The sequence below is a fragment of the Haliotis cracherodii genome, unplaced genomic scaffold (assembly GCF_022045235.1).
Source record: "Haliotis cracherodii isolate W230 unplaced genomic scaffold, xgHalCrac1.p SCAF_7, whole genome shotgun sequence".
Classification (NCBI taxonomy): Eukaryota; Metazoa; Mollusca; class Gastropoda; order Lepetellida; family Haliotidae; genus Haliotis; species Haliotis cracherodii.
In genome coordinates, this window is record NW_027266330.1 from 7953804 (window position 1) to 7969698 (window position 15895).

A 15895-nucleotide genomic window follows, 5' to 3' on the forward strand; every position below is an offset into this window, starting at 1 on the left:
GATAAATAGAAAATCGACCAAAAAAATTATATATATTTTTCAAAATCCGGTAGGATTTCAGTGTAAAGGATGACTCAGTGAAATTCGGCAGCTAGGAACGTTGAAAGAAGTTTTTCTTGTCAAAACAGCCAGGTGTGCCTGTCTTCCAGAACAGCCAAGTAGGGTTCTTTCGTAAAAAAGTTTCAAAAGAAAAATGAAGGAGCTCGTAACTAAAATGTATTGGTTTTCGAAGAGCGAAATCGCAGTGGGAAGGAGCATTCTGGGTGGTAACCTATTTGGACAATTCAAAGAAACTATAAGAAGGTAGACGCTGCTGGCTCATATAAGTGTGGATGCAACTGGTAATAGGGTGATGTGCTTTTGAAAGGGGGAGAGGTAAAGGAGATGTAAGTACGGGGTGTAATAGACTCAGAGTACAGAGAATGAGAGGAAGGAAGAGACGGATTCCAAAGCGAAAGGACGGCGAGGTGTGATCAAGGAAGAGTGTGATAGACCGGCAGTACACAGGGTTGGATCAAGGGAGAGAGGGATTCGAAAGAGAAAAAAAACGGAGGGGAGGCGTCAAATTAGAGGGACGCGAGGGAGGAACAGGGCAAAGGGGACAGAGGAAAGGGTAACGAGAGAGCGGAAAGGGAGAGACAGGTAAGGCAAGGAAGGGTAATTGGGAGAGAGCGGAGAGGGAGAGACAGGAGAGACAAGGAAGGGCTATGAAGAAGAGAGCGGAGAGGGGGAGACAAGGAATGATAATGAGGGGAGTGTGGAGAGGAGAGACAAAGACTGGTAATGAGGAGAGAGTGAAGAGGGAGAGACAAGAGAGACAAGGAAGGGTAATGAGGGAGAGAGCGGAGAGGGGGAGACAAGGAATGATAATGAGGGGAGTGTGGAGAGGAGAGACAAAGAATGGTAATGAGGAGAGAGTGAAGAGGGAGAGACAAGAGAGACAAGGAAGGGTAATGAAGGAGGGAGCGGAGAGGAGAGACAAGGGAGGGTAATGGGGAGCGGAGGGGGAGGGAAGAGACAAGGGAGGGTAATGAGGGAGAGAGCGGGGAGGAGAGACAAGGGAGGGCAATGAGGGAGAGAGCGGAGAGGAGAGACAAGATGAGGGAGAGAGCGGAGGCTAAAGTCGGTGACGGGCAGGAGGCCAGAGGAGAAAATTGAAAATGAGTGTCTTTAAAAGAGGTGAGGTGAGGTGAAATTTGGTTAACGTCGCGTCCATGATTATTGCACTTATATAGCGACGTGCATGCACTTGTGGGTGTGGCTGCTTGTACTAGTCCGGACTAATGCCGATTTATAGTGCTAGCACACTGAGATACCATAAATATTCATGACCCTGACATTTTTTGTTCGGGATATATAGAATGAGTGAGTGAGTTTGTTCTGAAGCCGCTTAGATATATTCAAGTGTGTCTGTTTGAAGCGAGAGGAAAACCCGATGTGATGAAGGTACCAGACGTTTTCCCGTCCCGAAACCCAACAACACAAGTGCTGACAAACCTAGAAAATCATAAAGTTCTATATGTACAGTGAAGATACCAGGTGATCACATATACACAAATGATAGTATACCACAATACACGAGGTGCGTCTACTCATTAGCATCACGACCAGCAAGTTCAATGCCCAACAGCTCTAGATTCCCCAATATAGTTTCCTGTTGATCTGTACTGGCGATATCCTTCTTTACACACAGCGAGAGCGACCACTAACAGCTGCCTCATAGTCTCTGAGTGGCATGTAGTAGGTCAGATGGAAGATGTAGTGTGCAACAGTTACCTAACTGTCGGAAGGGAAGGATTCACAGATAGTTCCCCAAGGATGGGGGGCACGGGTGGCCCAGTCGTCTAAGGCGCCGCGATTCGCTGTGCAGAGTTGCGTCCCTTGGGCACGCCAGAACCTATGATTGTGGGTTCGAATCCCGGTTCGTCCCAATTATGTTTCTAGGTTTGTCAGCACCATACCCGTGCTCGTGGGTTTCACCGAAGTGGTAAACGTCTAAAACCTGCATCACTTCGGGCTTTCCTCCCACATTAAGCTGACACGCCGTGATATAACTTGAATACTGTTAAAAGCGGCGCTAAACACAATTCACTCACTCCCCCAGGATGAGTGAGCGAGAAATACCCCAGCAATATCACGGCGGGTGACACCAGAAATGGGCTTCTCACATTGTACCCATGTCGGGAATCGAACCCCCTACCAGTATGAGACACGTGAAGATCCGGGGTAGAATAGGTCTTCAGCAACCCATGCTTGCCGTAAAAAGGCGACTATGCTTGTCGTAAAAGGCGACTAACGGGATCGGGTGGTCAGGCTCGCTGACTTGGTTTATACATGTCATCGGTCCCAATTGAGTGATCGATGCTCATGATATTAATCACTGGATTGTCTGGTCCAGACTCGATTATTTTGCAGATCGCCGTCATATATCTGGAATATTGCCGAGTGCGGCGTTAAACAACATACCAACCAACCCACCAGTATGAACGTCAATCGTTACATGTTCTGACATCACAGTAGACCACACTCCTCGTGGAGTTTGGTTGTAAATATATAACAACAACGCAAAAGAAGAATCAGATTCCAGTGAGCATAAAAGGCAAAATTGCGGTAAAAATTATATGAATGGATCACTGAAAATCGGTGATGACACCAGGTGTTCGTGAACGTCCACCCCCTGACACTGATTGCCCAATTAACAATACGATCACAACCATACACCCACATTTCATTCTGGCCTTTACATACTCCACGTACCCACGGCTCTCAAGGAGTAGGACTGTTGAGAGAGTTCCTCCTCACACTGCACGAGTAGATAATCGCATTTCTCCCGGAGAGGACAGATTTTCTGTCTTGAAGGCATCTGGGTGCTTATCTATAGGAATCTGTTGGTTGTAGAATGCATCAGCTTCACTTATCTGACAAAGATGTTTGGTAAACGATTCATATAATAGGAGTAATTTTCTTTTTAGTACCAGATTACGATTGTCGTAAATGCCTGTTTATGGTGCCAGATGTTGAGTTAAATTCTGTTGCTGTAAAAGTTACCGGATTACGGTTCTCGTAACTGTTCGACAATTGCAGTAATCTCAGTTTGCGATTGTCGTAACTGTTTCTTCCAACAGTTTCCGTTTATCATAGTCGTAACTGCTTCAATATTCAATATAATATCCCCGGAGTTGTTTCTTGTAGTGTTTCCAGATTACGACTGTCGTTGCATTTCGTAGTCACAAATTCGATTGTCGCAAGAGCCTAATCACTGTTTATGTCAAATGTCATTTTTTAGGGATCTCGATACAGTTTCGGGGGCACGGGTCGTCTGAGGCGCCGCGATTCGCTGTGCAGAGTTGTGTCCCTTGGGCACGCCAGAAATCTATCATTTTGGGTTCGAATCCCGGTTCGCCCCGATTAATGTTTCTAGGTTTGTCAGCACCATACCCAAGCTCGTGGGTTTCACCGAAGTGGTAAACGTCTGAGACTTGCATCACTTCGGGCTTTCCTCCCACTTTAAGCGATATAACTGGAATAATGTTAAAAGCGGCGTACAGCCTCCCACTCACTCACTCACTCGTTACAGTTTCCGTCCATTGCATTACTCCCCGATTACGACTTAGCGAGAACTGATCCTGGCAGAGCGTCATACGACTCTTGCTCAAACGTTGTTTGATCAAGGTTACATGTAGAGGACATTTCCAAATTTGATGCATCGCTGACAAAATTAATGTCCGATGCAATTCCCCATTCTGACTTGGACCATATATTCTTTAGTTATTCAGGGGAACAATTGACATGCCTTTGCATGTGTGTGACAGGTGACGCCGTTTGGGCAGGTTAGGTTCACCTTTTGGCGACACTTGTTTTTCACTATGTGATAGTGATTCATAAACACGTGTTTAGTCGAAATCGTACCATATACTCTGCTTATAGCATGATTACGGAAATAATTTTGTCGCTTTTATTTCAATGGTTCCGACAGCCTCCGTGGTCTAGTGGTAGAGCGTCCGCCCGGAGAGCGGAAGGTTCGGGGTTCGATCTTCGGCCGCGTCATACCAAAAGACGTTAAAAGATGGTACTAAAGCAAGGCCTGGTCGGCTCGGAGTCAGTATACTGTGTCTGAGTGGGGTATTCATGTAAAACTGCGGCATGGTATCTCAGTGGGCTAGCACTGTAAATCGACATCAGTCCGGATTAGTACAAGCAGCCACACAAACACACACACGTACATGCACGTCGCTATATAAGTGCAATAATCTTGGACGCGACGTTAAACCCACTTTCACCTCACCTTCAATGGTTCCAGATTGCGATTGTTGAAATAGAAGAGTTACTAAATTTGTTTTTGTATAAATATTACCCCAATATCAGTTTTGTAACTAGTTTTATTTTTGCAACAGTAGTGGGATGTGATCGCCGTACATTGTTCGCTCCCACATACCAGATTACGGTAGTTGTAAAAGCTTCCATCATCTCATCTATGTTTGGATACAGCGAGGTGACAGCTTCGAGAGCGACGGAAACGCATCAGCTGGTACCAGACACGTAGCAGCTATCCGTGTGTCTGTCCGAGAATGTTCGGAACTTCCACCCTTGTACCAACTGTCAGTGAGATCGGGAAGCAAAGAAATATAACCTGTCAGGCCCACACTTCACAAGTAACGAAATAAATGGGGAGGAACGCAAAAATAAACCACATTCTCAGAACGATAGATCTGTCTCACTTTGACTGTTTTGGCGTACGAGAAGTGTCGAGAATAGACAGTGAATGCCCGCGAAGGTCATGGATAAAAATCTAAGAAGGGCAATAAAATAAACTGTTCGGTAAGGGGAAGGCAATGTTTCCAATGATGAACATGTCTGTTGGTGTAGATGGTTCTGTATGCTCCTTGGGGAACACGGAAGGGTCTGGGCGGTGATGATGTAACGAATTGTTGTTTTGTTGAAGGTTTCCGATCCGCGTGCCAGACACAGTATGGTTTCAATTTCAAACCGACTTTCAAATTTGTAAATAAACCCTTAACCATGATAGGTGTAAGAGAGCGGTAATTAGATGTAGGCTAACACATAAAAACGGAAATTGTTATTTTTTGGAGAATGGTAAACACTTGTCTGCAAGTTATATTTCCGTTTTGAACCCGTGTATAGTTTTCAAAACATGTGGGGTGATATCCCCGTGAGTCTTAGACCCGAAAAAGGAGTTGAGTGAATGTGACTTCCTGAAATGTATCTTCCTCCAAAGTAAATATTTTGTAAATTCTGACAGGACTTAAGATTGAATCACAGACTGTACAGAAAGGCGTCAACAAGCACCTACTACATAACCTGTTCTTGTTGTCATATGGTTTTGAGACTACAAGAGTTTCCGGATATGCCAAAACAACCCATTGTTTTATTATAGTTGGCAGTTGGTACTCCCGTGCAACTTGTAGCAGAACACAAAGAACCATCTGAAGAATTTTCAGCATGTCTTTTAATCTTTTAGTCATGTTGCTTCTGCCGTCAAACGCAGGTCTGTCATAAAGCTAGTTATTTAGACTGTAGGTACATGTGAGTTGTCACTGAACGGCTGAGCTATAGGACTAGTCGACTATGCTGCTTGACATGGCATGGCTGGTGGATCAGTTATTGTTCTACATGAAATTTGTCTGTTTTACATGGCGTGACTGCTTGAGTAGTGACTGTGCCATGCTGCTGTACTTGGCGGCAATGCGTAACCACTGATTCAGTCATTGTTTTATGCTGTTGTACCTGTTGACAAGGCGTGACTGTCTTTCAAGCCTCATCGTTTCAGTGGTTTGGCAATAACTCGTTTTCATTGTGGCGTCTTGTGATGTATGTGGGCCAATATGCTGAAGTTTCAGTTTCTCTGGGCGCTACGTGTGTACACTGCCAACTGGATATATGCATAGGAGTGATGCCAGAGGTGTACATCAACGTTCATGCTCGTTCTCTGTGTCAAAGAGACTTGTTCTGATGGAAGTGGTGTCTCCTCAGAATCTATGAGGAAGGTTTTGCCGTCTCCGGAATGCATTAAACAAAGGCTGCTGTCATCCCCGGTAGTCGTCAGTGTGTGTGTGTGTGTGTGTGTGTGTGCGTGTGCGTGCGTGTGTGGGTTTGTGCGGGTGCGGATGTGTGTGTGTTTGTGTGCGTGTGTGTGTTGTGTGTGTGTGCGTGTGTCTGTGTGTGTGCGCGTGTGCTGGTGTGTGCGGGTGCGGATGTGTGTGTGTGTTTGTGTGTGTGTGCGTGTGTGTGTTTGTGTGTGGGTGGGGGGGGGGGGGATGTAGGGGGATGGGTGTGTGCGGGGTGATGGGGGGTATTGTTTTGTCCGAAATAAATTGAGGAAGATATTTTCTATTCCAAAATAAAATGAGGAGAGTATTGTCTTCTTCCAAACGGAATAAGGGAGGTAGATTGTTGTCGTATCCGACATGCAATGGGGAAGAGTGCTGTTTTCTCTGAAATGGATTTAGGAATATTATTGTCGGCTCCGAAATGCATCGACGGGGGCGACAAAACTATCCTACGTACAACGACAATGCTATTGCCGTGACAAAAATGCAATGTCTTCTCCGAAATGCAATGAGGAAGAGTACTGCCATGCAATGGAGGAAGAGTATCGTTGCCTCCGAGAGGCAATGACAAAGGGCATTGTCTTCTCTGAAATGCAACAAGAAAGATTTTTTTGTGAAATAGCGCGAAGAAGATTACATTTTTGCAAAATACACTGTCCCAGCACAAACTACGACACTGCGCAGAAAGGAAATCGCTTATGGAAGTGAGCGAAAGAATGAGTGAGTATATGACTGAATGTTGGGTAGTGTAAGTGATGGGGTGGGTGGATGGGTGGGTGGGTGGTTGAGTGAGTGAATGAGGGGTTTCGTGAGAGTTTATGTTTGGTGATGAGAAAGTGCGTTCCTTGGTAGTAGAACGGGCGACGAATTGAGCGAGGGAATGAGTATGCGATCGGGCGTGTGCCTGAAAACTGGTTTAAGTTGCTTGCTCGTGAGTTGTATCACTCCACTAACAGATTACATTACCAGGAATGGGCATCACGAACATAACTCGACGTAATCAGGAAACAAACGATTTCAACCCAACCATATAAAAGCTGCCTTTCCCAACACCACCCGCATCAAGCAAAATGCCGGTGTTCTTACACATGTGTGAAAACCGATCTTCAAAGAAACATCACCATGTTGTTTGGTCAAAAACCCGTTTGAATTTAATCAGCTGCTTGTACACTTAATACCAGCAATAAATGTATGTTTCAATATTGACAGATGAAGAAATTATACATACACCTGTCTCTGAAGATCTTGCATATCACCCCTACAATCCCCACACAACCGTATTAAACCAACAACGCTATTTTATAAACTCCCAGCACCTACACGTTGCAGAAGAAGAACTGTTATCAATGCGCGAATAATCAGTATGTGGACTGTCTGCCTCTGCAACAGTTCTGTATTGAACATGCTGGAAAACGTTTGAATAAAAACGTATGTATTTTATGTCATCTAAAGATGAGGAGGAAACCACGGTTTTAACAGATTGCTTTACGCCGTGTTCAGGATTACGGACCGTGCTATACTAACATCTAGTCTCTGAAATGAATATATTTTACAGAAAAAACAGTTGTTAAACTATACTTATAACAGATAATAAAAAGGAGCCCAGAGACTTTCTTGGTACTGCAGTAATCTAGACTTGCCGCACATTATAGACTTGCATATGCTGTAGTGGATATATTTGTTTCTGGGTCGGTATGACACACTAGGAGCCTGCCTGCAGATTCAATTACACGAAATCACATTTCATTATTTTCTTTAGCATAATATCAGCAATTCTACGCTTTGATTATTTGTCCACCAGAGTGTTTGTTTATCTTGTGAAGTTTACATGTTGGAGGTTTGGAGATTAGAATAACTGTAAGCTATGCAAGCATATTACAGGACCAAAATGAAAACATACGTGCCTTGAATAATATCGTTAATGTTTAGAACACGGTAGAGTGAGTGAGGGGGGTCCACGACAATTATAGCAATATTCCAGCTACATGACGGCAGCCTGTAAATAATCGAATCAGAACCAGAAAATCCAGTGATTGATAGTATGCGCAACGATCCACGCTGAAGTCACCGAACATGACCATCGATCCATTATGTCGCCCAGGTAAGTGTAGGTTGCAGGGGATCATTTCTTACCCTGAATCCACACGTTTTGTTTTAAAACAATTGCTGATCAAGACTGGTCATCCTAGCGTCCTCAGCAATATTCCAGCTATATGACGGCGGTCTGTAAATAATCGAGTCTGGACCAGACTTTCCAGTGATTAACAACATGAGCATCGATCCATGCAAATGGGATACGATGACATGCATCAAACCAAGTCAGCGAGCCTGACCACCCGATCCTGTAAGTCGCCTCTTACGACAAGCATAGTCGCCTTGTACGGCAAGCATGGGTTGCTGAAGACCTATTCTACCCGGATCTTCACGGGTCCAACGAAGAAGTGAGGGAATGGATGGATGAATTGGAATTTCACTAGGATTTTTTTTATTTCGGACAAGGGAACATGTTGTCACATGACGTCTTGAAAATACGAGTTTAAATTATTTTGAATTGATAAATAATCTAATATTCGTTTGTTCTGGCTCTAATAAAACGCTAATTGGGACTCTATAATGTTCTTCTAAGGTGTATACATGAAATGTTTGACTCAATGATAATAATGATTATCATCATAGCAGTTCAGGAGAATATTAATTGTCCTTTGACGTTATCATCATCATCATTATAATAATTCAGGATAATATTAATTTCCATCGATATCATCATCATCATCATAATTCAGGAGAATATTAATTTCCATCGATATCATCATCATCATCATCATCATCATCATAACAATTCAGGAGAATATTAATTTCCATCGATATCATTATCATCATCATAATTCAGGAGAATATTAATTTCCATCGATATCATCATCATCATCATCATCTAACAATTCAGGAGAATATTAATTGTCCATCGATATCCACACACAAGAAGCGGACCAGGTGAAATTCATTTGTCTTTTACCTCCCTGACGAGGTAAAAAAAAATTAAAAATAACATGTCGGTCAACAGCGGCCGATGACTGAATAAACTGCTTTTACTATTTAACGCGCAGTCGCTTATACGCACGTTACAATTACACACGTATGTAAAGACAACATCCCAGTTTCACGCCCGTCGTGACCTTTACTGTGTTTACGCATGCGTCAACCTTTCTCTAAGCTAAATAAACTGAAGAAGGAAATGCAGTATAGAGGAGGCGATGATGACACCCCGTAGACATCTACACACACTCGCAAGGCATGATGGGAATACTATGGCCGAAGTAGGAGATGTACGCGAGGAGTAGATACTTACGGCGTCAGCGAGTGCTCGTTCAATGTGACGTTCTTTTTGATGTGTCAAGGATTTACGTGTGCCACGCCGACCGAGGTCGATACTTGAGTTTAAAAACAAATAGGAGTTCTCCGGGTTATGACAGCGTAAAGATACATTCTGCAGCACTTGCATGAGCTTCTCCTGTTTGAGGCATCCTGAAAACACTGTAAATCTGTCATGGCGGTAAATGCCTCAAGGAGGTCTCCTCTGATTTACGCTGGACGAAAAGAATATATGTCAGCTTGGAAAGTGCATGGAATGGTCATGCATCTCCGGCTTATGTTGGTTGGTTGGTTTGTTGTTTAACGCCGCACTCTGCAGTATTCCAGCTATATGACGGCGGTCTGTAAATAATCGAGTCTGTACCAGACAATCAAGTGATTGATATCATGCGCATCGATCCACGCAACTGGGACCGATGACATGTATCAACCAAGTCAGCGAGCCTGACCACCCGGTCCCGTTAGTCGCGCGCCTTTTACGACAAGCATAGTCGCCTTTTACGGCAAGCATGGGTTGCTGAAGACCTATTCTAACCCGGACTCCGGCTTATGTACCGCCTCCGTGGTGGAGTGCATAGAGCGTCTTCCCGGAGAGCGGACAGTCGGTGGTTCGATCCTCTGGACACGTCATACTAAAAGACGTGAAAAGATGGTACTTGTTGTTACCCTTTAAAGTAGCAGGGACTGACCGAATGTATCTGAATGGGATATCCACGTCAAACTTCGGCAAGGTAGCTCAGTGGACAAGCACCATAACACCGGCATAGATGCGGACTAGTACATGCAGCCACACACATATGCTGATGTAAGAGTATGTGTGTGTTTGCTCGTGTGTGTGCGTTCGTTCATTCGTAAGTGTGTGTGCGAGTTTTTGTGCATGCGTGTGCGTCCATGAGTGTGTGTAGAAAATACTGGAAAAAGTATATTTACTTGACACGCTAACGCTCACTCACCCGAATATTCAAACAGTCGATCTCTTACGCCGTGTGTCTCTAAAGCAATGCATCTTCAGAGGTATGGTGTGAATTTAGGGTGTGTAAGAAACAGATTAGTACACGAGTGTCTGTCAGATTCCATCTTACAAGGAAATCGTGTTGAACACTTTTTAGGTCATCGCCATGGATCACCCAATCAGGGAACTGGAATTCGATCTCACACATACGTTTGATACCAGCTTGGCGATTTATCGAAAAACAATTAAATATGTTTGATGAAAGATGCACTTGCGATGCTGTTGCTGATACGTGTATACCAACAATGAATATGTACATGTATCTTGGTCGAAATAAGAAAGGTACAACACAGAGATGCCTCGAATACTTTCAAGCGTACTTCACAATCCACCAGTAAGTAATCGTGGCGAACAGCTTCACTGCGTGTCCTATCTCTAAGTGTCTAATGAATATATACAGTTACACATCTGTCATATGTAAGCAAACACTCCTTGCTCCGCGTTCATGCTCACGCGCGTGAGAGAACCAGGGAATGAGGGAAAGTATGAATGTGATAGAGAGAGAAACCGAGAGACAGAAAGCAAGACCGAGAGTGACAGATCATGTGAGAGTAAGAAAGAGTGTATGAGAGTGAGAGAGGTAGAGCGTGTGAGTGAGAGATCGAGAGAGTGTACAAGAAACGTAACAGAAATTTCTCTGAAATTTGTTTTGGACCAACAATTTAAACACATCATTATTTAGAACATCCACCACGTTTAGTGAACGATTTATATATTTTGTATTTCTTTCCAACATTTTATTCGAATAGAGAACAGATTATTTTTCTCTCAAAAACAGATCCCAATCCTAACAACGTATGGTCTGTTCCATACCCAGAAGTAACAGCGAGGTGTAAGTACTCGTCGAAAGGCATTACCCCAGCCACACCAATAATTAAAACGTCAATGCCGTCGCAAACACGATGCTTGTAAGGGATCGGTCATTAGATCTTCTTTGGGCGTTGGGGCTGGGATATTATTGATAAAAAAATAATGTGCTGCAGTTTTTTTAAAATAAAATTGCCCGCCTCAAAAATTACATTACAGGCGGCACCCCCTTCCCCACCCCACCCCACCCCCACCCCCTCCCCACCCCCAGAATATCAAATGGTCGGTCCCTTAGCTATGTAATGTGCTCCTTATGGCTACGGTAAGCAGCGCGCTTCTTGTTGCCTTGGCATTTACCGGCAAGCACGTGCAGCCCTCTCAACTATCACACTGACGCTCGTTATCACACAGTCCTATATTTTTTCACTTGAATAAACATATTTAGTTGTGAGGCCGAAAAGGCTAAACGCACGGTATTTTTGAAATAATGCAATATACAATACTGCGGTGTGCTACTGAATCACTGTAAGTAGGTTGTTGAAAGAAAGTGGTAACTTCTTTGCTGCCAAAGATATATTGCATGGAGAAAGAATGCTGATGTTCTAAATCATTCCTGTCACCTATTTCTTATAACCAGTAACTACTGTTGACGTGTTTGTCGCGTGATAGGTGACCATGTGGGTTAAGCGCCATCGTGTCTCTTTACACCTTTCAACCAGAAATTACTTTTAACATCTGTGTCAGGTAATGGGCGACCTAGCGGAGTGCCATCATGGCGATGTTCAGATTCCTTCATCATGGCAGCCATGATCTGGTTTGAATAGTGATTGATGACTAAGGCATAAAACAACATTCATTCTCTTCACAGATCTGTTGCAGTGAATTTCGAAAAGTTGTAGCTGTGTTTGTAGAAAACTAGGTCACTGTTGAACAGCCGTTGTATCGTTGTTTCGTTGTATGCGTTAAGAATTAAAACTATTCAGCTAATGTGTGAGTCAAAAAAGTTTTCTTTGGGTAATATGTCCGTTATTTTATATACGTTTGTTATCCTTTCAGTATTTTGCATAAAATCCGTTTATGCAGTGAGTAAAGGATGGGATGTGTTGTGTTACGAAACGCTTACTTAACCGAGGACAAGAATTATCATAATTATTGCTAGAATAGGTCTTCAGAAACCCATACTTGCCGTAGAAGGCGACTATGCTTGTCGTAAAAGGCGACTAACGGGATCGGGTGGTCAGGCTCGCTGACTTGGTTGATACATGTCATCGATTCCAATGCCATAGATTGTTGCTCATGATATTAATCACTGGATCGTCTGGTCCAGACTTGATTATTTACAGACCGCCATCATATAGCTGGACTATTGCTGAGTGCGGCGTTAAACAACCAACCAACCAACCAACCAACGTCCTAAAATAGTATGCGGAAATCGCTAAGGCCGTACGTGTTAAAAAGTGGCTCCGATTTCAGAGAATAAATGGATGTACACTCATTATGTCATCAACTTCAGAAATAAAAGATTCACACTCAGTATTTCATCAACTTCAGAAAGACAAGACTTAAACAGTATTGTACCGACACCTTTCACTTCTGAGGTCGGTATTGGCCAGACCGACATACTGTTGAGGTCACAGGTGTGATATCTTGTCAGACAACAGATACCCGAGCTTCCAGATGTGTGCGTTCCATCAATTCATTACACCAGTCTTGACATCCCGTAGTTTTAAGAACCTTTGGCAATTCTGTTTGTTCAAATGTTTTGGTGTCAGATATCACGCGGAACAACAGCATATGGACCACTGACTCTGGAGGAGAACACCCACACGTTTCTCTCCTCACAGAGATTTGCGGTAGTTATTGTGTATTTGATGCTTGGAAAATTCAAATGCTAAAATTTCCTTGCGTAAAATACTCAGTAACACATCAAAGTCGTGTGTTTCAGATTATTGGGATTTATAGCTGGGTTGTTCATTACAGAACTGGCAAAATAATATCTTTGGTTCGTTATCACAGCACATTTTTTGCGAAGCTAGTCCGAATTGGAGTGAGTGAGTGAGTCGGATTTAACGCCGCTTTGTCGTATTCCCGTTATGTCAGCTTAATGTGGGATGAAAACCTGGAGGTATGCCGACGGCAAACACAGAAACATAATCCGGCCGAACAGTGTGAATTGGAAGGGAACGCGCAGGTCTTTAGGCCCTCAGACATAAAGGATTAGGAAAAATTAAGAATTACAAAAATATTTGCCACAATGAAAATACCGTCCGGGGATATATATTGTTATTTGGCTGTCGACTGAAATTTCTCCTCACCAGATTGTAAAGCATTGGATCAAAGACGTAAAAGTGTAACCATTTGACATTTGGAAGTTTGGTCTCTTCAAAATGTCAATGTTAAAAAGCTTCGTAAAGGCAGAAGCGGTGGACAAATAGAGTATGCATGTGTTAACTATGTATGTGTCATTAGTTGCTTGTAATAGATCAATAAATGCGTGTCCAGTATGCTGTAAGTTACGTCCCTTTGGCAAGCCCAGAAACCTGTTCAAAGCGGCGTTAAACCCATCTCATTGACCCATATATATTCTCATCGCTCCCGCTCTTCCCCCCGTAGGGTGGTCGGCTAGCCTAGTGGTTAAAGTGTTCGCTCGTCACGCCGAAGACCCGGGTTCGATTCCCGATATGACTACAATGTGACAAGTCATTTCTGGTCACCTCGGCGTGATATTGCTGGAATATTGCTAAAAGCGGCGTAAAACCATACTCACTCATTCTTCCTCCCTTAATGTTCTACAAATCCCCCTTCTCTTCGTTTTCATCCTCTCTACCCCCTCCCCCACCCATCCACCCCACCCACCTTGCACTATCTATGTTCCCGATTGTCATTCCGACTTTAGGTAATAAGCCGCTCCACTGAATGTGAATGTGTTTGCCAATACATGCCTTCCCGTCTATAGTGTCAACAAAGAAGGTAACTGTGCATGAGACTATTCCCGATGGGGGCCAGACTTCACAAGCCCCAAGGTAGCTCGCATTCAGCAATAGTAAGGTTACCGTCTATTTTCAGAACGTTTATTTCGTCAAACGGAGAGTTAATGCCAAATGGAAGCACCTGTTTGAGATGCAGTTATACAGTCCATCAGATGATGAGAAAACAAACCATTGGTTTTCTCGCACATGTTTCATCATTGACAGCACGGTTATCGCTAACACCCGGTGTTTCAAGTTGTTGTTGGTTGTTGGTTTGTTGTTTAACGCCGCACTCAGCAATATTCCAGCTATATGACAGCGGTCTGCAAATAATCGAGACTGGACCAGACAATCCAGTGATTGATATCATGAGCATCGATCCACGCAATTGCGATCGATGACATGCATCAACCAAGTCAGCGAGCCTGACCACCTGATCCCGTTAGTCGCCTTTTACGGCAAGCATGGGTTGCTGAAGACCTATTCTACCCCGGATCTTCACGGGTCTTTACATGTTTTGAGTGGTATTGTTTACGAAAAAAATAAAATAAAGGTGAGATAATATAAAAGCAATACTCCACACCACGGAGTTTATGTTATATTATTATTAATAATAATAATAAGAAGAATGCAATGGCCCTGAGCTGATGAGCCTAACCAGCCTGACTGTATTAGGATCACCAAAACCCTCTTTGCTGCATTTATATTAATCTGTATAGTAATATTAACAATGATAATGATAATAATGCCTGCATGTGATGCTCAATCCGCGTAGCAAAAAGGTGTGAATCAAACTTGCGGAGTAACCTATCTAATTCAGAACGCACACAACAGAGTTTTAAATCATGCGAACACTCACCTTATTCAACAATCGGTTAAGACAAGGAAGCGCGGTTGCGGACAAGTGTGTCAGACAAACGTTCTTAGAGATAAAGTACTCCGGCAGGTTTTAGCTTTACCCTGGGCTCCGGCGATCTCAGAGAATAATACCTAATCTTCACCGAGGATAAGTGACTAGATAGCAGGCAAAGTGGGCGGGGGATGAGAAGTTCGCACGTGCTACAAATCTGTTAAAAGCCAAGCAGAATGCTGCCAGTTTTGGCCAACGAGATCGCGCAACGTCACAAAAGTCTTAGAGCAGTAGCCTGGAATGTTTTTGTGTCGGTACAGAATCCAGCTTAACTGAGAGATTAGGAATGGTGGGAGATCCCCGCTTGTCGTTCTCGCGCCGGAGATAACAAAGCGGGAAGGAGGGTATGCTGGGAAGATCAGATATATGAAATTAGCGGGATGGCTGGATGTGTTTGATGTGGTGTGCTCCAAGTGAGGGTAGGTCAGTTTTGGGGTTAGGCATGTGGTGGGGGAACGCGGGGAAACGTCTGTGTCAGCTAGCGGTGTTAGTGGCATGATCAGTTGAAGTTTCGAAATGATATGATATTTTGGAAGTGAGTGAGTGAGTGTTCACGCCGCTTTTGTGAGTGAGTGAGTGAGTGAGTGTTCACGCCGCTTTTGTGAGTGAGTGAGTGTTTTCACGCCGCTTTCAACAATATTCACGCAGGAGGGCTCAGTGGACTCAAACATGGTCCTTTGGTGTGCGAGTCATCACCCAAAATCCACATGCTAACCCCACACAGTAACATGTATAAATACATCTAATTAAAATTCCACTA

The 15895-nt window shown here is 43.6% G+C and overlaps 1 protein-coding gene across 1 annotated transcript in view; it reads right to left on the reverse strand.

Moving 5' to 3' along the window:
* Window positions 1-15256, reverse strand: part of LOC139447419 (uncharacterized) — a 66981-nt gene extending 51725 nt beyond the window's left edge. The window contains exon 1 of the mRNA XM_071228758.1: window positions 15085-15256. The gene's annotated coding sequence lies outside the window, so the exon portion shown is untranslated. The remainder of the gene's footprint in view (window positions 1-15084) is intronic.
* Between the last annotated feature and the right edge of the window lie 639 nt (window positions 15257-15895).